This window comes from Aquarana catesbeiana, linkage group LG08 (assembly GCF_042186555.1).
Source record: "Aquarana catesbeiana isolate 2022-GZ linkage group LG08, ASM4218655v1, whole genome shotgun sequence".
NCBI classification, from domain to species: Eukaryota; Metazoa; Chordata; class Amphibia; order Anura; family Ranidae; genus Aquarana; species Aquarana catesbeiana.
In genome coordinates, this window is record NC_133331.1 from 88,881,276 (window position 1) to 88,907,729 (window position 26,454).

Consider the following 26,454-nt stretch of genomic DNA (forward strand, 5'->3'; position numbering starts at 1 on the left):
ATGGAAAATGTGCATGTATTACAGAGATTTATTGCATGTTATTTTTTTCTTTTATTCTGGCCACACGTTCCTTTTAATACAGTATTGCAAAGAAAAGACGCAAGAACTGACAACAAGAATCTGTGACCGAACAAAGCAGCCTTTATCAACCTTTTTACCTCCAAGGAACCCTTAAAATAATTTCCAGTTCTCAGTGAACCGCTGCTAAAACCATTTTTTGGGGGATTTGGTGGGAAATTACTCCTTACATTTGTGGTCAGTTGGAAGTATGCCCCCTCAGTGGCTGAAAAAATAACCCTCAACATTGATGTAATTTACTATTAACACACATTGTTGGTCTGTGGCAGTGAAATATTACCCCTATCCCTCCCCTGCATTGGTGGTCAGTGGCAGCACCCTGCAATGATGGTCAGTGGCAGCAAAAAGATACCCCCCCCCCCCCCCCCATTGGTGGTCATGGCATCAAAGTTTTTTTACAATTCATCTTAGGTATGCTGTGTAAATAAATGTGAGCACATAAAACACAGATAGTATGGGTTCCTCAAATTCAACTTCAAAGGTGGAAATACACTTTATGTTTGTAACACATGCTGATGTATTCATCTATTTTAGAATAGTGCTCCTTGACTGTCTTATGCTGCCATCTACTGGCCGTGGCTTTCTTAGCACTAATGTTTACACAACATTTAGAAGTTAATTCTTGGGATGTTTGTTTGTTCGTCCAATCATTGATTTGGAGATGTAATATTTGTCTCTTTTGTGTTATGATCACATGCTGGCGGTGCAGACAGCCTAGTAATTAGTGCAAATCCTGAAAGAATGCCAGTAGCTGTCACAAGACGAGTTTGGGTAAACAGTGGATAATTTTGTCCTGATGCAACATCTCTTTCAGACATGTGATTTCTTCCTTGTTAACACATTTTATTTGAACAGTCATTTTTTGTGTGTTATTTGTTCAGCCATCTACATCAGATGTATCAACTATTGAGAAAATGCAAGCACATACACACCTGCCTTAGGGTGAAAACTGCTGTATACCTGTGTTTGGTCACAGGGCTGTACATTAAGTGACATGAGAATTTCATAATACTTTGAAGTATCATCCCACTGCTGCAGCACTGTTTTACTGTACATTGTGGCATGAAAACTATCCTGGACAGTAAATGTGATTGGATTTTCTAAACTTGCTACCTGTAGTTACAATGCAGTAACACTTCTATCCCCTACCACTTCACTCCTAATTGCAGCTCAATCAGTGGAAAATACCTGTTTTTTTCCAGGTATGGGAAGTCTGTGAAGTCCTCTCATATTGAAGAGCTAAAAAGAGGACTATTAGTATACATTAGCACAGTGAGGATTATTCCCATATCCACCTCCAATGTGTGGATGGCGGAATGGGTTCACTTTTTTTCATTCAAGCCCACTGGCTGAATGAAAACCTGAACCATGTATAGTCAACTTTAGAAATGTGTTTCTGGCAGATCAACAGATCTTCTTCTGTAAAGATAGCAGTGTGTCGCTTCAGGTCAGCCCACACTTGCACGCTTATAGCCAGTTGGCCATCTAGCTCATTTGCTGGCAACCACTATACAAGAAAATCAGATGATCTCCATATATTTTACGCTCTCTGTGATTAAGCACCTGAGGTGTGAAATGCTTCAGTTTCTCCATTCATCACTGTGTATTAATAAAATTAAAAAAAGGGCAGCGCTTATAAATATTAAGTGAAGAAAAAAACATAAAATATAAACCATAATCCGTAAAAGGACATCTTGCACATAGTGTCCATAATAACAGCTCATAAAGTGAAAGAATTTCCAATGACAAATAAAAAGCTTTCCACATGATGTACATCAAGATAAAAACACGGCCGGACTTACAGCAATGGCCGGCGATCCACAACTCGGATGCAGCGGCGTGACTTCAGCACATAAGAGAGATTAAACATGGGGAAATGTGCATGTACTGATACGTATTGACCTGAGAAACACTTTAACTGATAAAAATGGGCTTATTTACAACTAGCAGAATTTTTCATGTGTATATTAAAAATGAATAAAAATAGGTCCTCATTGTGCAGGTTGATTCATCTGTGTGATTCCTGAGCTGTAACATCTGTCTACACATGAATCCTAAAGAAAAATTAAGATTTGTACCAATGTACCTAATTGATAACCAAAGTCTCTGCGTTGTTAAAAATTTAGGATGAGTAGAGTGTACCACATGTCTGACATGGCTTCTGGGACTTGTCTTTCTTTGGCAGTTGTGAGGTCCACAGGTACTATGGAGTAAAGTGGAACTTCAGTGACATCTTTATGTCCTTGTTTTGGGTAGACTGGGGTAGAGGTCGACCGATATGGGGTTTTCTCTGGCCGATGCCGATATTTAGAAATCGCGGTGGCCGATGGCCGATATGTGATGCCGATTTTTTGGGCCGATATATTTGGCCGATTTTTTTTTTTTTTTTCCCTTCATCTCATAAAATCTAACAGTTAGACCCCTTTCACACTGGGGCATTTTTCAGGCGCTTTTGAGCTAAAAAGAGCGCCTGTAAAGTGCCTGTAAAACGGCTCCCCTGCAGTCTCAGTGTGATATCCTGAGTGCTGTCACACTGAGGCGATGCGCTGGCAGGATGTAAAAAAAAGTCCTGCGAGCAGCATCTTTGGAGCGGTGTATACCGCTCCTCCACCACTCCTGCCCATTGAAATGAATGCGCACCACTGCCGAAGCACCTGCAAAGCGTTTTGGCAGCGGCGCTTCAGGGGCGCATTTAACCCCTTCCTCGGCCGCTAGCTGGGTTATAAGCGCCCCGCTAGCAGCCGAATAGCACCTCTAAAATGACGGTAAAGCGCCGCTAAAGCTAGCAGCGTTTTACCATCAACTCCTGCCCGCTCCAGTGTGAAAGCAGCCTTAAGTAATAAGTGATACAGAAATTTTTTTACATTTAAACATTAAACAAAACAAACCTCCGATCAGTTCACTTGTATGTATAATTTAGAAAAAAAAAAAACTATCTTAAATATTAAATACACAAAAACAGGTAATCAAAACTTTTGGACGAAAAAAAATGGGCTAACTTTACTGCTTAGTTTTTTTTTTTAATTCATTACTGTATTTTTTTTTTTAAATTGCGTTTGAAAGACCGCTGCGCAAATACCGTGTGACATAGAATATTGCAACAACCACCATTTTATTCCCTAGGGTCTCTGCTAAAAAAAATATATATAATGTTTGGGGGTTCTAAGGGATTTTCTAGCAGAAAATACAGGATTTTTACCTGTAAGCAACAAGTGTCAGAAAAGATTTAGTCTTTAAATGGTTAAACTGAGAGCTTCTACATCGGAGTTCAGTCTATTGATAAAAAGAACTTGAAAAGGTACAAATGTATCTTCTTATCAGACTTGGCAGGCTGCCCAGAGGAGGAGAGAATCCTCTCCACAGGCAACTTGCATTGACTTCTATTACAGAAGTCATTTGCAAGTCACGGCTGAAGTTACAATCGGCCTTTTTTATCAGCACAATCGGCCGATGCCGATTAAGTAAAGAACGCCAAATATCAGCCGATATATCGGCCGGCCGATATATCGGTCGACCTCTAGACTGGGGAAGGGTTGGAACCCCTTTCAGATATTAACTTTTGCTGTGTTTTTGTTTGGGAGATTTTGCCACACTTCCAAGTAAGTGAGAGACTCCCAGAAATGATTGGAGATCCAGGCGTTAAGGACTCTTTCACATGGATGGACCAATTGGGTCCGCCTGTCAGTTTTTAGGGCGGACCCAATCAGACCATCTATTGCCCTCTATGATGCAGCGGATGTAAACGAACATGTGTCTGTTTACACTCGCTGACATCCGATCCTGCTGCTAAAAACCGATGGATGGGGGATCCAACAAGCGATGTCTTCATGTACAAGTAGCATCATGTCAGAACTGAGTATAAAAGAGAAGAAAGGCATCTCTTATGCCCTGTACACACGACCGGTTTTCCCATCGGAATAAACTCTGAAGGTTTTTCCAACGGAGTTCCGACGGAATTTCGCTCAAGCTGTCTTGCATACACACGGTCACACCAAATTCCGACTGCCCAGAACACGGTGACACGTACACGTAGTACACGTACGATGGGACTAGAAAACGGACGTCCAATAGCCAGTAGCCAATAGCTTCCGTCTCGTACTTGCTTCAGAGCATGCGTTGTTTTTGGTACGTCGGAACAGCATACAAACGATCGGTTTTCCCGATAGGTATTGGTTCCGTCGGAAAAATGAAGAACATTCTCTTTCTATGTCCGTCAGAATTTTCGACGTAAAAAGTCCAATGGGGCATACACACGATCGGAATATACGATGAAAAGCTCCCGTTGGCCTTTGTCTGTCTGACAATCCACTCGTGTGTACACGGCATAAGTGTAGCAATATGGTTACATTTAATGAAAGTACATTTAGCAACTCACATGGTTGATGATTAAAAGAGGCACATCTAAGTATGCAGGCATCTGGGGTAAAGCTGTCCACATAGACCGTCCTCCGCACTGCTGGCTCTCACCACTGTCAGTCTGCAATCATGGCCGGGAAGACTACCCTGCAGAAGAGCAATTTGAAAGCGAGGCTTGAAGCACTCATGGAGTGCAGCGTGGAAGGGATGTGGATAGCTTTACCCCGGATGCTGCATACTTAGATGCGAGTGTTTTAATCATCAAACAATGTGAGTTGCTAAATGTTGCTACACTTAGAGGTGCCTTTCTTCTCTTTTATACTCAGTTGTGACGTGACGCTACTCGTATAGCAAGACATAGCTTATTTTCAGGGGATGTCTTATTTATTTACAGTATGTACAGTAATCTACATTTATTTAAATACAGTCATGTCATCTTCTTCTGGAAAAAAAATTAAAAATATTCTGATCCTTTAAAGCCTGATAGCACAGTGCTTGAGCTGTGTCTAAAAAAACCTGGAAGAAAACAATAAAATGTTTTTTAAAAAGTTTTTAAAAAGTTCAAAGTTCCAGTGTCCCCTGTCTTCTCTCCCGTCAGTCCAGGAGTCAGCATTATGAAATTCTGTAATCCCAAAACCTCGGTTAAAGTCCTTGTAAAATGATGTAATCCATACTGTTAAAAGATTATATAATGTGCAGTGTGTTTCCTTGTGTAACTTTATTGTGGAAAATATCTTATTTACAGTGCCACTGGGCGCTCACGTGTTCCACCAGAGCTCTTCTTACCCACTCAGGATACTGCAGAGGGAAGGGCCGAGATCCCTGCTGACGTCATCCCACTCCGAGCGCTGCAGAGGGAGGGGCCACTGACGTCAGCCGGGAGGAGAGGAGAAGATCTCTGGCGGGTCACGTGAGCACCCAGCGGCGCTGTAAATAAGGTATTTTTCACAATAAAGTTACACAAGGGGACACACTGCACATCATATAATATTTTTACAAAACGGATTACATGTTTTTTACAAGGACTTTAACCACTTCCTGCCCGGCCTATAGCAGAATGACGGCCGGGCGGTGGTTCAGTTATCCTGACTGGGCGTCATATGACGTCCTGCAGGATAACAGCCGCAGCGCGCCCGCGGTGGTGCGCATCGCGGCGATCGGTGGTGTGGTGTGTCAGTCTGACACACCGCTACACTGATCTCGGTAAAGTGCCTCCGACAGAGGCTCTTTACCACGTGATCAGCCGTGTCCAATCACGGCTGATCACGATGTAAAAAGGAAGAGCCGTTGATCAGTTTTTCCTCACTCACGTCTGTCCGATCGGCAGCTCTCCTGACGGGGGGGGGGGGTCTGTGCTGATTGTTTATCAGCGCAGCCCCCCCTCAGATCCCGCCCAGGACCACCATCATGCCGCCCAGAACCACCAGGATGGCCATCCACACTGGATCACCAGGTATGCCCCCCCTAGACTACCAGGGAAATGCCAATCAGTGCCAAGGCAGCTGCCATTCAATGCCCAGGCAGCTGCCAATCAGTGCCCACTCACAATGCCTACCACTGCCAGTGCCACTAGGGATGCCTATTAGTGCCGCCTATCAGTGCCCAGCAGTGCCGCCTATCAGTGCCCAGCAGTGCCGCCTGTCAGTGCCACATATGAGTACCCATCTTTGCAGACTTTTAGTGCCCATCAGTGTCGCCTATCAGTGCCCACCAATGCCACCCATGAGTGCCCATCACTGCCGCCTATCAATGCCCATCAGTGCTGCATATCAGTGCCACCCATCAGTGCCGCCTACTAGTGCCCATCAGTACCCATCGTTGATGCCTGTCAGTGCCCACTCATTGGTGCCACCTCATCGGTGACGCCTTATCAGTGCCCGTCAGTGCCGCCTTATCAGTGCCCATCAGTGAAGGAGAAAACATACTTATTTACAAAATTTTATAACAGAAACAAAAGCAAAACTTTTTTTTTCAAACTTTTCAGTCTTTTTTTATTTATTTAGCAAAAAATATAAACCGCAGAGGTGATCAAATACCACCGAAAGAAAGCTCTATTTGTGGGAACAAAATGATAAAAATTCTGTTTGGGTACAGTGTAGCATTACCGCGCAATTGTCATTTAAACAGCGACAGCACAGATAGCTGAAAATTGGCTTGGGCAGGAAGGTGTATAAGTGCCTGGTATTGAAGTGGTTATCTAGGGCTTATTTTTGGGGTAGGGCTTATATTGCAGCCATCACCGGAAAAACACGCTAGGTCTTATTTTCGGGTTAGGGCTTCTTTTTGGGGAAACAAGGTAGTTAAAAAATAATAAAATGAGAGTTTATGCTTTAAAACCTTTACAGCTTATCAGTTTAGAGCTAATTGTAAATTATTGCCCTAGAGCAGGGCCTCCAAAGTTCGGCCCACATCCGGCCCGCTAAGACATTTTTACCACCCCGCAGCTAGATTCATCAGACTCGTTGCAGGGGCGGTCTCTCTGCCAAAGCTTTGTTGGGTTGCGAAAACCTGTGATGAATACTCACCCCCGGCAGTATATAGCACAAGTCCCGCAACCACTCCTGAGCCTGGCTTTAGCCAATGAGGAATTTCAGTGCAGACTCAGTGCACCTCCCGACTCCCGCCCCACTGTTTACATCAATGTACTTTAGAGCTGAAATTTTACTTACAGCGTGTCTGTGTAACAGTGAGGCGGGTGCCGACATGGGGAAGTGCAGAAGGTCTGCACATTAGACACACTGTACAGTGGTTGTGGGGGGGCGGAGTTTATTGCTCTGAAGGGGACACAGTTGTGTTGGGGGGTGATGGCACTGAAGGGAACACAATTGTGGGGGGGGTTTATGTCACTGAAGGGAACACAATTATGGGGGGGCTTACGTCACTGAAGGGAACACAGTTGTGGGGGGGGGTTATGTCACTAAAGGGGACACAATTTTGGGGGAGTCTGATGGCTGTGATGGGGGATGTGATGACTCTGAGGGTGACACAAATGTGTGTGTGGTGGGGGGAGGTGGGGGGGCTCCGATGGGCACACAAATGTGTGGAAGGGCGCTGATGGACACACGAGTTTGCAGGGATCCTCTTATGGGTGATAGATACACAAATGTGCTCAGGGGCTCTGATGGGCACACAAATGTGTGGAAGGGCTCTGATGGACACATGAGTTTGCAGGGATCCTCTGATGGGTAATGGGCACACAAATGTGCGGAGGGGCTCAGATGGGCACAGAAATGTGCATAGTAGTTCCGATGGGCACACAAATGTGTGGAAGGGCTCTGATGGACAAACAAGTTTATAGGGATCCTCTGATAGGTGATGGGCACACAAATGTGTGGAGCAGCTCCGATGGGCACACAAATGTGTGTAAGGGCTCTGATGGACACACGTGTTTGCAGGGATCCTCTAATGGGTGATGGGCACACACATGTGCGGAGGGGCTCTGATGGGCACACAAATGTGTGGAGGGGCTCTGATAGACACATGAGTTTGCAGGGATCCTCTGATGGATGATGGAGACAGCAGGTGTCCCCGCCCCATGCCAATATAAGTCATTGCACCTAGCAGACCCAGCATTACATGGGGAGATTGCGTGGAGTCAACATCGGAAGAAGAACAGAGGAAGAAGATCCAGCAAAAGAGCGAGAAGACAGCAGAGAGCGAAGACTGGGCAGAGAGGAGATGAACCGGAGAGGAAAAAGGACCAGCAGAGGGAGAAGACATCACCAGAAGAGGGAGAAGAGCCAGAGAGGGGAGAAGAAATCAGAAGAGACACCGGAGCTGCCTTAATAAAATACTTTAAAAATCAGGGTACTGTGTTTATTTTTGACACTTTTTTGGTGAATAGGTAGAGGTACACTGTACCCTATACTCATTCACATAGGGTGGGGGGCGGGATCTGGGGGCCCCATTGTTAAAGGGGGCTACCAGATTCCAATAAGCCCCCACCCGCAGACCCCGACAACCACCGGCCAGGGTTGTCGGGAAGAGGCCCTTGTCCTCATTAACATGGGTACAAGGTGCTTTGGGGTGGGGGCACATAGCCCCCCTCTGCCCCAAAGCACCCCCCCCATGCAGAGAAACGCCTGACAAGGCTTAATGCTGTATATAGCGTTTAACCTGAATTTAACAGCTTTTACCGGCTTCTGGTGTTTTTACAGCTCTAGTGCCGGAGCCTCAGAACCCGCTGGTCCTGTTTTTTTTTTTTTGAGCTTAAAAACGCCTATGCTACTTACAGCTCAAAAATGTCTGTGTATGAGGCCATAGGCTAACATGGAGAGGTGTTTTTTAAGCTGGAAAAAATGCTCCTAAAAGCGGCTGTAAAAACACCCTTGGGCATGAGGCTTTACCTTCTCTGTGCAGTGGTTGTGCACAGAGCAGCCCCTGATCCTCCTCTTTTTGGGTCCCTCACCGGTGCTCCTGGCCACTCCCTTCCAGGATGCACATCTCTCTCCTTTGTCAATCCACTCATAGGGGGATTAGTTGCTGCTGAGCTGTATAGTGGATGGAAGCTTTTTTTCACTGATGAACTTTTTATGTTTGAACCCATGGACTGAGTTTGTTTGATTTTCAGATTTTCACGCTATTAATATCATTGTACTTCACATGTACACATTTTTTATTTCTTCTTTTTATTTGAGTTTTTATGTTTTGCACTTATATATTTCTACCACTCATGGAGTCATTTACTTGCTCTCAGTAGATTGTAGTTTTTACTACCACCCACATGTATTCACATCTATGTGTGTATTTTCATATAATTAGCGCACTTTATTTATTTATTTTTTATTTTTCTTGTGTAACATCGCTGGATCAAGATGGGGCTCAGGTAAGTATTAGGGGGGCTGTGGGGGGCTGCTACACACATAAGGTTTTTCATCTTAATGCATAGAATGCATTAAGATAAAAAGAAACTTCTGCCTTTAGAACCACTTTAGGCCCCTTTCACACTTGTGCGACCTGAAACTCGTACAATTTTGCCACCATTGTGATGTGACTTTAAGCAATGCCTGTGTAAACATGAGGTCTCTGGACCTCAAATCGCATCAAACTGAGACCAAGGTATTGCAGGGACTACTTTGAAGTCGCTGAGACTTGAAGTCGCACAGATATGAATGGTACTCATTGGAAAACACGGGGAACGACTTGTCATGCGACTTTGCAGTCCCAAGTCTCATGACAAGTCGCACAAGTGTGAAAGGGGCCTTAATGCATGCAGTGTAAGTACCTTAATTTGGCTTAATATCTGTATCTTGCAGTAAGTGTACACCAGAGCTGAGAGAGGGGGAAGTAGCACAAGGAGTAGTGTTGTGGTGCAAGGAGCATGCTGATGGGAGGTGAATTCAGAGTAATAGATATGAGCTCATAAGTGTGCTGCTACTCCTTTCACTGTCCAGTCACAAGGTGAAGAGTAGACCTGTAACTGAAAGTGAATTTGCAGCAAAGAAGGATCAAGTCCTCTACCCTTGTCAGACAGGACTGAGCTGTGTGGCAGAGCTGTGCAAATTTCATGGCTTGATGGACAGAAATAATAATCCTTGTGGCAGGTGAAACTGCTTGTATCTGTATTTTATCATTATATTTAGTGGTTTGCCTGAAGTTCATATATAGGAAGATGCCTGGTGGTATCAGATGAAGGCAGAGACCTTTTATTAGTCCTTTTAAGGATTATTAAAGGAAACCGCCATTTCGAGTTTCTTCATGACATGTTTGAACCAAGAGCGTGGGTGAGTAATTTTTTTCCCAACACCATTCTTCAACATAATGTGCCTGCTGTCATAGTTCCAACCTCTCACTTCTATTAAAAATGGTAATTTAAGGACTGAGAAAGCTTTTACCTAATTGAGGGGAAGATCTGCATTAACCTCACTGGAGATTTTTCATAGGTGGAATACACAGGAGAGTTATTTGTAATCTGAGCCACATAAAGCAGTTTTTTGTCAAATCCCTTACTTTTTTCATTCTTAAAATTAAATAAATCACACAATCTGTGCCTCAGGAAATCCAATATTCTAGCTTTGATTTCATTTCTGTGTTTATAGGTCTCAGCAGTGTACTGTTAACCATTTTAGGAATGTATTTTGACATTCCCTGTTAACTCATTTTTGTATCTGCGTTATCAATAGTTTTGTATTGTGTTTCATAAAAAAAAACAAAGGTTTTAAAGTGTATTTCCACATTTGTAGCCAAATCTGGATAATACCAACTTTGTATTTGCTTCATGTTCCCATTCACATAGCATGAAAAATATGTAAAATTTGCATCTTACCTATTTAGATGCTCTGTTCTGAAACCTCCAGCAAGAAAAACAATCCTAGGCAGTTATCTTTGTTTTTGTTGGGGTTGGTCAGCTGTGTTTGCCATAATTAACCCTGTCTGTACTATGCAGGCTGATCTTTCATTGTATGTTAATAACGACAGACTTGGGGCAGACTCATTGTTACAGTTAGCCATGACACTTCCTCCTCAGAGACATCTAAAAGGTAAGATATAGTTTATTTTTTTAGACATGCTGTGTAAATGGGAACACATACCAAACATATAGTGGGATTTTCTCAAATTTGCCTGTAAAAGTGGAAATACTCTTTGACTAATAGGGACTGAACAATCACTATTCATAAAGAGCATTACGGTTGTTTTTCCATCTTATATCAATCTGTGGATCAGTTTTTTTCCACTAACATGTACAGAATTGTTTTTTTGCTATCCAACTGCTGCTCTCGCTTGCTTCTTTTGGCTTTTGATAGAGAGAAAAGTAACTTGACAGCTTTTTCAGTGCTGCAGTTGACAGAATTCTATACTTTACCATTTTGTGGTTTGCTGTTTAATCTGGCACAGCCAGCCACAGAATTGCAACCACCATGACAAATAAAATGGAATTGCAGGAGAATTTTCACCTTCATAAAAACCCTAAAGTGAACATGTGAGGATAAAAATGTTGGCGCTGCCATTGTGCACTTACTAAACATTCCTTTGCCTCAGCAGCAATCTTCTGGCATGCAGGCTTTCTTCAAAGCCTTGAGAATCAGTTTGCCTAGATACTGAAATTAGTACAGCTCCCGCTATACTCCTGATCACTCCAGTTGTAGGTGCATCAGGTCTCAGAGACCCCAGCACTGGTGTTGTGTCTCCACCCCCTTCTCCTCCTGGCCATTTACAGAACTAAGCCTAAGGTTATGTGTTCTGTGAATGGCCATCAGGAGAGGGGGTGGAGAAATTATACCTGTATTGTGGTCTGTGAGACCTGCAGGGCTACATCTGGTGCAGTCAGAAGTAAAGCAGGAGCTGTACTATTTTTGACATCTAAACACACTGATTTATGTTTCAATACATTTTTATTGAAAGTTTTAAACATACATTGTGGCAGAGCGCTGCAGAACAATGATACAAAGTTCAAAACTTTGAATTGTCACAAAATCATCCTCCCCAAAAAGTGAAACATATATAAATGACTATCGATTATACATTAGGACACCGCCCAGGTCTTGATTATCAGTTAATTAAATGTTGATAGTCCCCAAGGGAACCAAGAAAGGGAGGGAGGAAAAGTATGCCTTGATATTTACCGCCCCTGGTATACAGTTGTCCAAAACTGAAAGTATGGAACCAGAGTAGAGAAAGGAAGAGGGTCTAGAAAAGAGTTTTGGAGAGGAGATTGGGGGGTTAGGTTCCTGATGCCGTATCATTGAGGTTAATGACTACTTTGTCAAAGGATCCAACAGCATGTGAGAAGTCAGGTGGGAAGCAGTGGTGGCTGGTGCTGTATATTTTGGGGGGTGTCAGTCCGTCGGTCGCTCAGTCAAATCCAACCAACATTCCCCCCGTCGCTCGCTCATCCGTCCCCCCAACAGCCCCGGACTTACCCCATCTAGCAGCTTCGGCTCCTTCCTACGTCTCCTCCCCTATGGGGACGGCTTCCTCTTTGGTGGCTTCACCCTGCGTCTCCAGCTTCACTGTGGTTTTTTCCTCGGCAGCATTTTATATTTGCCAGTGTGCTGGTAAATGTTTGAGGGTGTGAGATACATGTGATTCTTTTTTGTTTCATTTTCTCTCTATTATCTCTACCATTCTCTTTATAGCCATGAGCCCTTAAAAACTACATTCTGGAGGCTTTTACCTTGCTTTGGGTTTGTGTACTATTTATCAGACATTCTTTGGAAACACCAGGAATAGGGGGCCACAATTTAAGACATGGCAGTTTATTCCCTCCTACAGTGCCCCTTGGGGTAAGAAGCTCAAATTGATTGATGGTTGTTGCATCCCTTGAATGGATTGGCAATAGTCAGACTGAAGACTGAAGGTCTGAGAATTAGTTGGACGACTGCTATTATTGCTCTATAAAGGTGTTAAGTGTGCATGTTTTACTTATTTCCAGATATGTACGGCTGTGCTAAAGCTTAGATGTTCTAAGCCTGCACTTTTTATAAGTTTTATTCAGCTCCTGCTGTTTAGTATGTGGGCCCTCTTCCTTTTTAATTTTTACTATCTTTTAATGTATATGACCCAGGGGCATGTGCTGTCCTCAGCAGCTCTCTGTGTGGCATCCGGGCAGAGCATTCACATCAACTTCTTGTAGAAAGTCCCCGGATGCCTTACAATTGGTATATTCATCGTCTTATGAGCAGAGATATTAACAACGGGAACTGTTTAATGGTCAGTGATGGCTTATTTCCATTATGATGTGATGAGTCAAAGGCCCTGTTGTCTTTTAATCTGTGCATGAACCAAATAACTCATGTAGGCTTCAAAGAAGAGGAAGTTTTTGAATACCACTTGATCTTCTTTCTATTTTCTATACTCATTGTGGCACCATTACATATTTACCAAAGGTTCCATTTCTAAGTGTTAGACTGTGCAGTTCCTGTCTTTAACTGAACCTGAAAAATATCCATAGTATGAAAGGAAAATTACGATTGCTATAATTTGCACTTCCAGTCTTGGACTGTACCTGAAAAATATCGACAATATATAAGAAAAATGACTAGTGCTGTCATTCATCATTCAAAATATATTGCTAATGAAGAAAACAAGATGATTTTGAAAGTACCCACTGTAAACTTGGGCATGTGCTTCTAAACGTTTAGCAGTATTATGATTTTGACAAGATCTGTAAGGTTAGACATTTGAAGTCCAAGCTTATCTAGGTTAGGCATTAAGAAACTTAAGAGCCAGTCCTAGTTTTGTCAACTGCCTTCACTGGAATTTTAACCTTGTAAGAGTGTCATTTGCTATGAAATCTGTACATGATCATTAACCATGGCCTGGACATCAGTTGGCTTATGCATCCTCTTCATCTTCTACTTGCTGTAGTAAAGTACAGAAGTAAGGAAAGTGTAAGTTTAAACATACCTTGTTCTGAAATGCTCTAGTTAGATTGTTCTGCAACAAAACCATAGTATACTACTAAAAATTTAAAGGAAAGACTATAATTACACCTCAGAGGACCTAACAGCATGAATCCTGGTCTTTGGATTTGTTAAGATCTGTACTGGATAATGAAGTTATTTTTTGTGTATAAAAGGCTCCATCCAATCCTTTTATCCCCAAGTGGTATTGATCAGCGAGAATATTTGTGATCTCGCCCACTCTTCATACTTCATGTAACAATAGTGGTGTGATGCTCAGAAATGATAATATGTACCTGTTACTGGACAACTCAGCCATTGTTACATTGTGAGTTTTAGCTCTATAATATGTTCTACATTCTATCCTTTTCTGGAAGTAGCCATCGATTTACAGAAGACATACTCTTCATGTGTATTAATCGTATGAACAGGCCATGTACTAGCATCATGCTGAACTTTGTTATAGTAGCAGTCCCCATACTTTCACTAGAGACTTCAAACTGGCTCTCAGCCCCTGTTCACACCGGTGCGACTTGTAATGCGATTTGACAGGTCCAAAGTTGCACCGTATTGTCGTCAGTGGAACCATTCAAATCTGTGCAACGCTGACTTTGCACAGATTTGAAAAGGTAGTTCCTGTTTTTGGCTATTTCAGGTGTGACTTGCAAAGACATCTGTGCATGAAGTCGTGCAGATGTCAACCAAGTCGCACCTGAAGTCGCACTGACATGCAGCGTTGAAATTGTGCAAGTGAAGTTGTGCGATTTCAAAGCCGCATTCAGTATGAACCAGTGCTAAGTACATTTCACCAAATCTACTATTGCCTCCAGCAAATGACTTTAACTGCTAGTATTTATCATACAGAGAAAGAAATAGAGGTGGAATTGCTCTCTGTGTCACTGCACAAACAGTGCACTTTAACTGTTTACTGTTTTTTTAAAATAAGGAAGGATTTGCACTGTGGGTATTCAGGGAGCAAGAACTTTGAGTCAGAACTTAATGGGAAAAGCAAATAAATGTTGCTTCAATTACTATACTGTATGTGTTCAGCTTCTTTTGACATTTTATTGTTGGGGGTAGGTAGGTCTTTCAGTGTTACGACACAGATTTACTTTTAATTTATACTATTCTCCTTCTAGTTTTACTATAATCTGCAGCACTTCATTTGGCTGTGGAGATAGAAATTTTGAGTGAATAAAATAGTATTGTTTCTAATATGGGGAAAAAGTTAGACTTGTTGGTAGAAATGGTGTTTCCTTGTATTTTACTATATTTAGAATTCATTACTAAATACTACTTGGCTATGGGTAACTCTTGGTGTTGTACTCTTTCTCTAGCCAAGTATTTGGTTTCATTGCTAATGACAGTTCTGGCAAAGTATTCATGTGTTTGACTGCCTCTAGAAAAAGAATAAATCTTGTTATCAATTTGGTAAACAGCATGGAAAAATCATTTGGCATTGAATTATATCCTCTTGATGTAATGTCAGTCTGAAGAATCTCATTTTGTTAGAATTACCAGTTTCTCAGCCTAAAGAATCTTATTTCATTGTAACAACCAGTTTTACAAAAAAAATTGTTAGAGTTGGTGAAGTATTAGACTTGGAAAATTTGAGTTTAATTATTCAAAACATTCCTAATAGATCAATCTTCTGTCAAATAAAAATTCATTATGTCAAACAGTAACTGCAGTAATGTTTTGACATCTTTAACCACTTCAATACAGGACACTTTCCCCCCTTCCTACCCAGGCCAATTATAAGCTTTCAGCGCTGTCACATTTTGAATGACAATTGCGTGGTCATGCTACACTGCACCCAAACAAATTTTTTATCATTTTTCCCACAAATAGAGCTTTCTTTTGGTAGTATTTGATCACCAATGGGGTTTTTTATTTTTTGCGCTCCAAATAAAAAAAGACAGAAGAAAAAAAGTTTTTCTTTGTTTCTGTTACAAAACTTTGTAAATAAGTAAGTTTTCTCTTTCACTGATGAGGCTGCACTGACCGGCACTGACGAGGTGGCACTGATGGGCACTGATGATGAGGCACTTATATGCAGCACTGATGGGCACTGATATGCAGCAGTGATGGGCAGTGATAGGTGGCACTGATGGGCACTCATAGGCGGCAATGATAGGTGGCACTGGTGGGCACCTATAGGCGGCACTGATGATTGCTGATAGGTGGCACTGATAGATGGCACTGATAGGCCCCACTGATCAGGAGGCACTGACAGGCATCACTGATTGGCACAGAGTGCCGTCCTAATGGGCACTGATTGGCACCCCTGGTGGGCTCACCTGGTGCTCTGAAGTGGGCATCCCTGGTGGTCTGAAGTAGGCATCCTCAATAGGTCTCCACTGATAATCAATGCACTGATCTTCAGCGCAGACCCCCCCGTCAGGAGAGCAGCCAATTGGCTCTCCTCTACTCGCACCTGTCAGTGAGAGTGGAAAAAAAGCTGATGAACGACTCCTGTTTACACTGTGATTGAACACAGCTGATCACATGGTCAGAGGCTCTTTACTGGGATTGGAGATGCGATGTGTCAGACTGACACACCACACCATCGATCACCGCGCTGGGTGCGCGCTAGTGGCTTATCCTGCTGGACATCATATGACGTCCAGTCAGGATAACTTAACTACTTTGCGCACGTCATTTTACTATATGGCAGGCGGAAAGTGGTTAAACATATTTCTGTTGGCCTTTACTGTTTGACTACACACCTGTAACAGTAAGCGTGATTAGTGTTTTCTAGTACATAAAATAAAAACCTAAAATTTTATGGACAGCAGCTCCACTTTTTTTTGCCGATAGACAAGTTATCAAAAATTGTCTGGTTTTGTTAAAGTGAACTTAACAGGCATTAATGAATCAATTGGTGAGAACTTACAGACAACTTGATGCAAAAGGGAAAAATGACATGCAAAAAAATAGCAATGCAGAGTTGCTCACTCGCATAGCTATTGATGCACAGTGACACTTGTAAACATGGTAAGCGGGCTGGGTATTTACTAGTTACGTTCTAGTTCTTCCCATGCTATGCGTCTGTGCGTTGGCAATGATAGTCATGGCTGTATTTATGGTAATTGACAGCAGCAAGAGCCAATGGTGCCACACTGCTGTCTCAGCCAATCAGGAGGGGAGTCCTGAGCAGCTGAGATACTCCTGCAACATCGCTGAATAGAGATGGGGCTCAGGTAAGTATTAGGGGGGCTGCTGCACACAGAAGGCTTTTTATCTTAATGCAAAGAAAAATCTTCTGCCTTTACAACCCTTTTAATGCATCAAATAAAAGACACATCATGCTTACTTCCCTTTGACATCGGAAGATGTCCAGCAATACCATCACAACAGAACTGGTAGAAACCAGTGGGACCCAGTTACACCCATCTACTGTCTGGAGAAGTCTGACCAGAAGTGGTCTTCATGGAAGAATTGCAGCCAAAAAGCCATAGCTCTGATGTGGAAACAATACTAAGCAACTCGACTGTGCATGAAAACATAGCAACTGGGTGCAGAAAAATGGCAACAGGTGCTCTGGACTGATGAGTCAAAATTAACAATATTTGGCTGTAGCAGGAGGGAGTTATTTCGCTGAAGGTCTGGAGAGAGATACAATAATGAGTGTCTGCAGGCAACAGTGAAGCATGGTGGAGGTTCCTTGCAAGTTTGTGGCTGCATTTCTGCAAATTCATTTGGAGATTTGGTGAGGATTAGTGGTGTCCTCAATGCTGAGAAATATAGGCAGATATTTATCCATCATGTAATATATTCAGAGAGGTGTGTGATTGGCCCCAAATATATTCTGCAGCAGGACAACAACCTCAAACATACAGCCAATGTCATTAGGAATTAACTTCAGTGTAAAGAAGAACAAGGAGTCCTGGAAGTGATGGTTTGGCCCCCACAGAGCTCTATAAGACAGTGTCTCTCAACCACCGGGTTGCTGTCTAGTGGACCACGGCTTCCTGTCTGTAGGGAAGCTCAGTTATAAAAATTAAAGACAAAATATTTATAACACTTCACAAGCCAAATAAAGCAAGATACCTATCCAGTACCAAACCGTATCTAAAGTAAAGTTCAAAGCAACATCAGAGAACCCACTGACAGTTTAAATCCATAATATAATCAAACACAGCACAGAAATCTCTGTTCTGCAGGGTAAAGTAGATTAAAACTTAAATCCAGGCTAGGTAGACAAGGTTCAAGTCCAAAGTCTGGAGCCAGAAATCAAACAGGGCTGAGTGATGCAACTGAAACACATAACAAGCAAAGTATATCCCTGAAAATGGTTAATATGGTATATGTTAACCTACACTTCTTTTGAAGTGTATGTTTTCCATTTCTCTTTTTAGAATTTTAACCAATAATTCACCTGTGCTTTTAAAGCTTGGTTACATCTAATTGTTCATATCTAACATCTGGAAGGTTGATGGAAATACAGAAACTCATAATAGTAACCAGTGCTACATACAGTCAGCGCTGGTCTCTTCCTGGTGCAGCCCGAGCGACTTACTGTATGAACACAGAGGGTTGCTCAATCATCACCTCCACCAGTCAGAGAATGTCTTGTATTTTTTTAAATTATACAAGGCTTTTCTTGATTGGATGAGGCGGAGACCTTGATGCCATCTGCCTCTGCTTTTCACCTCATCTAATCAGAGAACATCTTTTTATTTGTTGGAAAAACACAAGACATTATCTGAATAGTGGAGGTACTAACCAAGCGATCCCCTGTGTTTACTATACTAAGTTGCTTGCATGTAAACACACTCCCCTTTACATCCCCGGCCTATAGACTAATGTTGATCTTTTAGTCAGATCCAGCTGAAAAACTGACAGGTGGATCTGATTGGACCACCTGTATGAAAGGACCCCTGCATACATAATATATATACATATAATATTACATAAAGGGCCGGCAGTCTACCAAGATCTACTCTAATAGAAAAAAATACTGAGATGTCAGTCCTATTATGAACTTTGAAAAATAATTTCCCCACAATGCCTATAGATACAAAGGTGAATGAAAGCTTGCGCTGAGGTGCTTTCACTGCTTGTTCAAAATATGTAATTTTTTTTGGTGTGCATCGTTTTTCCACAAATTCACTTTAATGAACCAGACATTACTGGTCCTCCTGGAAAACAGGCACACCACCTGGCAAAGGAAAAAGAGAAAAAGTAAAGGAATTGGCGACCTCAAGGGCGCGGCTCAGGGCTGCAGTTGAGAAATATGCAAGATCTTAAAGTGAACTGCAGGCTGTCTGCACTTTAAATAGTCATTGACTATTATCTGTTTTTCATTTTTGAATGCTATGCTTAGAAGGATTTGTTGTGCTCTATAACATTTTGAGCCTTTTAAAGAAACAAAAGATAGCTTGCTACACAGTATTGCTAATGTGTACAGTTAAAGCGGGGGTCCACCTATCTATCATTTTTTTTTTTTGGAGTTCATTCACAAACTTTTCTTCTCATGATTATCTACTCACATGTTCTGTGTAATAAGTCCGCCTGTGTCCGATTTCGTTTTAAAGAATAACTTATAAAATTCACTGAAGGCGGTTTCCATCTTCATTGTGGGCATTTGAAGCCCACAAGCATGTATTTCCTGGATGCGGTGAATGCTGTGCTCCCAGCATTCACCGAGATGTTGTGATGACGCTGTTGCACAATGCATGCTGGGAAGCCTGAGACTAGCTCCCAGGGGACTGTGGGAGGTCTGGGAGAGGCTAGAAACATGCCTACTCCCATGGGAGGAAAACCAGGAAGTGCTAAGAAGATTAGAAAAAAAAGGTAATTACGGCGATTTAAATTTTTTTACACAGCATGTCAGCATCTAGGCAAGGAAGAGAATGCATAGAGATAATGTTTAAAATTTGGGTGGAACCCCGCTTTAACTCCCAGCCAGTGGAACATTTAGATTCACAAATGTAGCAGCTAGAAACTGCCACTGCTTAGAACTAACTGTTTTTCATATGTGTGTGTGTTTTTTAACTAGAGAAAAGATGCCCACACGCCAAAATTTGTGCAACCCATTGTTATTCTTTCAATGTTATATCACTCATGTACAGCAACATAGTGCACTGCTATTATTCAGATTTTAAATAAAAAGTGAGTGGCATCTCTTCAGAACTGTTATGCATTAAAACTGTTACACGTTATCCATGTAGTTGGTTTGCTATTCAGATTTCCTTCTTGAAAGCAAAAGTAGCACAGAGGGATATCCCAAAACACAGTCTATCAGGAAAAGATGTCGAACATATCTATAGTAAACATTCCCATCCCTCACAGAGCTCTTGAATATGGCATCTGCTTCTTCATCTCATCAGGGGGTTACCTCCCTTAGTTGAAAACTATGGACCTCTGATTCTTCATATTTATCTCCAGGTGCAAAGCCCATGTATTCTTTATGTATTTCTTACTGTAAACCATTTGCAGGAAGCCAATGATTGTAAAGCTCAATGGCCTTTGAAATCGTTGACATTTTATATTTCAGATTCAGGCTGAATTGACACGTCTGGGCTTGGGCTGAAGCACATTTTAGAGGTGCACTCGATGTACTTAATACATTGCCATGCATTTCTATTCCTGTCCAAAGCTCTTTTAACAGGCATCGATAGATAAAGAAAAATGGATGTGTGGCTTTATGTCTCCTTATAATGGCTACTGTGCACAGAGGGATGCAAATCCTTAGGAGCCTATTGGAACCAATCACATTTCATCATCCAGATATATGGCTGTTGGTGAAGGCCTAATGTGTGTAGCTCTGTCACCTACTTATGAACAGTGTTATGCACAGAAAGATCTGAACAATTGGAAATAATCTCAGAATCTCCATCAATTTTCCCTGTACATTAGCCATGCACTGTAAGAATGGATATGAAGAATCGCTAGCAGTTTGGACTTGGAAGTACTGTACCTTTGCTTTAATGCTGAGTTTGAGACAAACAGCTAAATTCACAGTCGAAACATGTATGCTTTTTTATCTGCCTAAGGATTTGTATGTCTGTCCATCCAGTTTTGAGATTTATAAAACTCTAGCAGACAGAAAAGCATGCCTTGAAGCCTGTCTTTTCTCTACTGCATTTAACCATTACAGCCTGGTTATCTCCATGTCCCCATCCAGTTTTCTAGACCAAGTGCTGTTGGGCAGATTACATTAAATTAGACTGATAAAGTTACATATAGTTATATAGTAGGTGAAGTTGAAAAAAGACACAAGTCCAACCTATGTATATATCATAAATAAATGCAATGGGATAAATCACATCAATACTTTGTCATTTGAGTGAAGTGTACCTGCCAATTATTTTACAAATAAATATGTGAAAAGTGTGGCGTGAATTTGTATTCAGCCCCCCTGAGTCAATACTTTGTAGCACCACCTTTCACTGCAATTACAGCTGCAAATCTTTTTGGGGATGTCTCTACCAGCTTTGCACATCTAGAGAGTGAAATTTTTGCCCATTCTTCTTTGCAAAATAGGCCATTCTAACACATGAATATGCTTTGATCTAAACCATTCCATTGTAGCACTTGCTGTATGTTTACAGTCTTTTTAGAACAGGTTTTCTTCTAAGATTGCCCTGTATTTGGCTCCATCAATCTTCCCATCAGCTCTGACCAGCTTTCCTGTCCCTGCTGAAGAAAAGCATCTCCACAACATGATGCTGCCACCACCATGTTTCACTGTGGGGATGGTGTGCTCTGGGTGATGTGCAGTGTCAGTTTTCCGCCATACATAGCGCTTTGCTTTTAGGCCAAAGAGTTCAATTTTGGTCCCATCTGTCCAGAGCATGTTTGCTGTGTCCCCCACATGGCTTCCTGCAAACTGCTAAAGGGACTTTTTATGGCTTTCTTTCAAAAATGGCTTTCTTCTTGCCACTCTTCCATAAAGGCCAGATTTGTGGAGTGCATAACTAATAGTTGTCCTGTGGACAGATTCTCCCACCTGAGCTGTGGATCTCTGCAGCTCCTCCAGAGTTACCATGGGCCTCTTGGCTGCTTCTCTGATTAATGCTCTCTTTGCCTGGCCTGTCAGTTTAGGTGGACGGCCATGTCTTAAAAGGGTTTGCAGTTGTGCCATACTCTTTACATTTTCGAATGATGGATTGAACAGTTGCCATGTGAAATGTTCAAAGCTTGGGATTTTTTTTTATAACCTAACCTGTTCTAAACTACTTCACAACTTTATCCCTGACCTGTCTGGTGTGTTCCTTGGCTTTCACGATGCTGTTTGTTCACTAAGGTTCTCTAACAAACCTCTGAGGGCTTTACAGAACCGCTATATTTATACTGAGATTAAATTACACACAGGTGGACTCTATTTACTAATTAGGTGACTCCTGAAGGCAATTGGTTCCACTAGATTTTAGTTAGGGGTATCAGAGCAAAGGGGACTGAATACAAATGCACATCACACTTTTTTAGATATTTATTTGTAAAAAATTTGGAAAACCATTTATCATTTTCCTTCCACTTCACAATTATGTGCCACTTTGTGTTGGTCTATCACGTAAAATCCCCGTAAAATACATTTACGTTCTTGGTTATAACATGAAAAATGTGGAAATTTCAAGGGGTATGAATACAAGGCACTGTATATGCAGTTCCGTTTCAACAACTGGACCCTGTAGTTGCTTCATTATCAAAGCATAGAATGCACAAATGTAATAAACCTTCAGCCTGTAGAACCACTTTAAAAGATGAATTCCAGCCTTACCTTCAGTCTTTCACAGTTGTACAGGCTCCTCTACTATACAATATATTTCCTATACACACCTCATTTCCTGGCTGGAGGATGTCTAGCATCATGCATCATCTTGCTCTTTTCTCCTCAGCCTTACAGTCCCAGGTCCTCCACTTTCAGTCATTGTATTTCAGTTATATTAATCATGGAGGGTCAGTATTACATGTGGGCATTATGTAGGACAGTCTGCTTGCAAAAGCAGTCTCTCCATAGGATTCCCACACCTCCAGACTGACATCCACACATTAAGTAGTTTTGACATTTATATGACACCTCTAAAGAGCCAACCCACCGTTTGCATCAGGGCTGAGGGCTCTTGATAGAAAAGGTACTAAGGCAGGGAGCTGTAATGTTTTCAGAAAGCTATACACAGCACCCTGCTGGGCCATCCCGCCAACCATGACCTGCCTGCTTTGCATAGAGAAGCACAGCAACCCGGTGATGATGATGTCATTGGATGTAGAACAAAATAATGATAATAGAAAGGTTTTATTTAAAAATGGAATTAGCCTATTGATGGGAGTGGGGATGGGAGAACCAGGGGAAAAAATCAGCTGAATAAACTTCAATTGTAACCATTTTGACAATTTGCATGTGCTACAGCCCTTCAAGCATGTGCCTATGTTGAATTGTGGCTCTCAAATTGTGCACACCTACACTAGTAAATGGCCATTGTTATTGTGTGAGAATAGGTTTATTCCAGTGGCAACAGCAAAGGTCTAAAAGGAACATGGTGAAAATCATAAATTGTGTGCGATAGTTTGGGAAATATTATTTTGTATTGTCTTTGGCTTCATTAAAAGAGAAGAATGGGGTTTTATTTTTCCCCCATTATAGTTACCTAAGTGGATGCAGCATTGGTCTGATGCTGCATCTGTCCCCTGCCACCTCTACACTGAGAACTGAGCGATCGAACATCGCTGATGTCTTGGTTCTCATAGCTCTGACTGTCAATCAGCAGCTCTCCTCTCTGCTCCTCCATGCTCACTGGAGCGCTGAGCTGTGGAGGGACGGGGAGCAGCTGTCTCAGGCTCTCAGCGGCTCGCTGATAGACTGAGACCGGCATCAGTCCAGGCACCTGGCGGATCCAGACTCTATTGTTGAGATGACGTGGTGCCTGGACTGATTCTAGTGACGTCAGCAGAGAGCGGACTTCATCCTGCTCTCTGCTGAAAACAGGTTACAGGAGTGCAAAATGAATTGCACTCCTGTGACCCAGAGGAGAAGCCCAGTCAAACAAGCTCAGGCTGGACTTCTCCTTTAAACTTTGCATCATTGCAGGTGTTCATACAGGGCACCAGCAGAAAAGCCAAAGCAGCTTGCAAGAGTCCTAATGCTTATAATTCGTTAGTGGAGTCCTAACATTGCAGATTACTTGCCAAACAAAGTTTACAACAAAAGTGTATGTATTCCAATAAACCAGATATTATTGTATTGAGCTTTCTGACTGTATGATGGCACCAGTGGACTATTTGGTCACTCTTCCACCATCGCTTTTTTTTGCCTGGTTATCTACTGTATGTTTTACCGCCTGTTGCTTATCTGAAAGAGTTGTGAGTACCTCTTACATGTGTTTATATATACATTTTAGCAGTTCATCATAAATAGTTAGAGGGAATACTGATGTTGGCGGAGAGAAGACCTTTTACTGTACTGTGCATTGAGAAATTCCACCAAAGCATGAAACAGTCCTTTCTACCTCCGCCTCCCCCATAGCTTTTATTCATTGTGAGATATATCAGACTATAGTAGAGAACTAACCACTCTTTTATAGTTATGATCAAAGATTTTGTTCCATAAAGCATACGAAACTCTCTCAATTAACATTAAAGTGGTTGTATAGCCTAAGCATTTTTTACCTTAATGCATTCTTGCAAAAACGTTTAGTTGTCAGCATCCCCCCTCACCCCCCCTTTTACTTACCTGAGCCCTCATTCAATCCAGCACAGTACATGACTGCAGCTCTTCTCTCCCCTCACTTCTGGGTCTCGCTGGCTTTGGGTGGGAGCATGCACGAGTGCCCCCCATGGAAAGGGGCTTCCTGTGGGGGCACTGGACAGAGGGGAGGGGCCAGGAGTGCCGGCAGGGGAACCAAAAAGAGGAGATTCCTGGCCGCTCTGTTCAATTCTATTGCACAAAGCAGGTAAGTGTAGACATGTTTTTTTTTGTTTTTTTTAATTTGCCTTTACAATCACTTTACCTATTTGTAATCCTTGTAGCATTAGTAAATAGATAGGAAGGTAAATTATATTTTTTAACAATTTTTTTTTTACATTTCTTCAGTTGCTTCCTGATTTCTGGCATAGGCCAAAATTATGTCATACACCCCAGGAGTCTTCATGGGCATTTTTTCCTTTCATGTGGAGGAGGGGTTTTCTCAGCTAAGCACACCCTCTTGCCTGTGCATGCCTAAACTAAGGGCAGATGGATTCCAGGAAGTAAATGCTACATGAATCATCTGCCCTTACTCAAAATAGCCACAGATAGCAATGCTAGGGGAGTATTTTTCGAAGTGATCTCTCAACAAAATGAAGCATAGAGACATAGAAGGATGAATTGGATTGCCTTGAATATTAAAAACGAATCCAATGGCATTTTCAGTTTTGTGGTGCTATGATACAGTTCAATTCCGCTTTATTGAGTGCTTCACACTTTACTGTATGGCAGTTTATGCCACATTAGTGTCTCCCTCCTCTTTGTGAGATCTGGGTTTTTAGGATCCATGCTTTCAATAATTCACCTTCAAGAGTAAAATACAGTAACCAAACAACTCCAAATATGGAACAACACAGTTTATGTTAGGACTGTAAAAGCAGAAGAAATGGTATTGTTTTGGTAAATAAACGATGACAGAACATTTTCCATGAATACAAGGTTTTTTTTTTTCTTATTGCAACATGGATAACAAGTAGTGTTTTGTAATATATGTGCTTTCCTCTAATGACATCAGATTGTCCTTCGAGTCCAACACTGTAAACACAACAAAAGTTAAAACAGATGTGAATCTCGATGGGTGAGTTTGATCAGTGTCTTTCTAGGAATGAAGTGACTGAAGCTTTGCATGTTGCACAGTGACCAGGGTGGAGGGGGAATTGCAAGCTCAGCATCACTTTTAATATAATTCTGAGGTTATGTTCTAAGCTTCTGGCTGCTTTGAGTTTAGTATAACATCTGTATGAGGCACAGAGACCTGCTGTGAACCAGTGTGTGTGTGTGTTATAACACATCTGTAGTCTAAAGTTTCTTTTGTTAGTGCAGTGAAAAAAAAAAAGTTTCGCAACATTCTGCATCACATACTGTACATTACATTTTGTAACTCGCCCTATAACTAGCTGAGTGTTTCTTGGCCTCTTGCTCTTTCTTGGAATATAAAAACATTCCTTCTCAGTCAGGAGAGATAGAAGACGCCTCTGTCATGTTGCTGAAACTCCCAGGGGTCTGTTTTATATTTCAGTGATCCAAAAGGTGAACAAAGCTGGCACTAAGATCCCATATGATGGTTTGTTTTGTATGTTTAGGAGATTTTAAGAATAGATTAGCAAATGTAGGTGAGTTTGATATGAGTGATGTTTTTTTAGATAATATTTTCCTACTTGCAGGGGCTGGGTGATGATATCATTCCTTGAGGTTGTGGAAAGTATCATGGTATTATAAAAGTTCATCTTTGTGGTGTTAATGATCCTGCAGAGAGGTATTCAGTTGGGCTTGTGAAAGTGATGTGGTTTGTACTTTATTGGTCAGTGTTCCTAAGGAGAATATTTTTTCTAATTTGCCTAAAATAAAAGAAAAATTCCAAGAGTTTAATGAAATTAAAGATATCCATGACCCAGTTGTGATAATGCCTTCCATATACAAAAGAAGAATAACCATCCTCTGCAAGGACACTGGTGAAAACTTATTAAACCCACACTCAAGCCCAAAATG

The 26,454-nt window shown here is 41.8% G+C and overlaps 1 protein-coding gene across 9 annotated transcripts in view; it reads left to right on the forward strand.

Annotated features, from left to right (window-relative positions):
• Nucleotides 1-26,454, forward strand: part of SH3PXD2A (SH3 and PX domains 2A) — a 467,201-nt gene that overhangs the window by 239,696 nt on the left and 201,051 nt on the right. Inside the window, exon 1 of one of the 9 annotated variants that reach the window (XM_073596113.1) lies at nt 25,487-25,543. The exons of the other annotated variants lie outside the window; for them this stretch is intronic. The gene's annotated coding sequence lies outside the window, so the exon portion shown is untranslated. Of the gene's footprint in view, nt 1-25,486; nt 25,544-26,454 lie in introns of those variants that run through there. 9 annotated transcript variants of the gene reach the window in all.